The sequence below is a fragment of the Palaemon carinicauda genome, chromosome 2, assembly GCF_036898095.1.
Source record: "Palaemon carinicauda isolate YSFRI2023 chromosome 2, ASM3689809v2, whole genome shotgun sequence".
NCBI lineage: Eukaryota > Metazoa > Arthropoda > Malacostraca > Decapoda > Palaemonidae > Palaemon > Palaemon carinicauda.
Window position 1 is genome coordinate 79,359,313 of NC_090726.1, and position 866 is coordinate 79,360,178.

Below are 866 nucleotides of genomic sequence, written 5' to 3' on the forward strand. Positions count from 1 at the left end.
TTACTATTTATAACGCCAGGGGAATCAGTGTATACGAGGTCCAAGCAATTACCAGACCTGTGAGTAGCTTCATTTATGATTTGTTCACAGCCTGATTCAGAGGCAAAGTGTAAAGCTCTTAAGCCAGGGCGATCGATAGGAGAGATAGAACTTAACCAGTCCCTATGGTGAGCATTAAAATCACCAACAAAGACAAAAGAAGACTTTCTATCATCTTCTTGTATCTTAGCCATAATGGTAAGAAGACAATCGAAGATAGAATCATCTATGTCTGGATTCCGGTAGATCGAACACAAATAAAAGTTGTTATGCCTACCCCAAACTTTTATTACCTGAATCTCATGGCATCCACATTGATAGCAGGACTTATGAGAAGCAGGGTACTCAGTCCTAATATACACCGCCATTCCCCTGGCCCTAGGGATTGCATCACGTTTCAACATTATTGGCTTCTTAAAACCAGTTATAAGGAGCTCAGATGAGTGCCTCATATTAGAAACCAAAGTTTCTGAGCACAAAAGAATATCATACTGTCTGGACGCAACTGTAAGGTCTTGGATATTTACATAAAGACCACGAATATTGCAATACAGTAGACGACATTGACGAAATCTAGGACGTACTGGTCCCAGTTTTCGCTCAATGTCTCCAGACAGCATAAGAATTAATAGAAATAAAAAAGAGACATCATACATAAAAACTAGATTATCAAGAATTATAACAAAAACAATACGTACAGAATTATAAACAAAGTGATTGATGATACCCATAGATTATAGTAAAAAGTCGGAAAAACTGGTCAACATGGAGGAGCCGATACACCATGCAAGGCTAAATACCCTCCAGGATAGCCATGAGGACTCCTA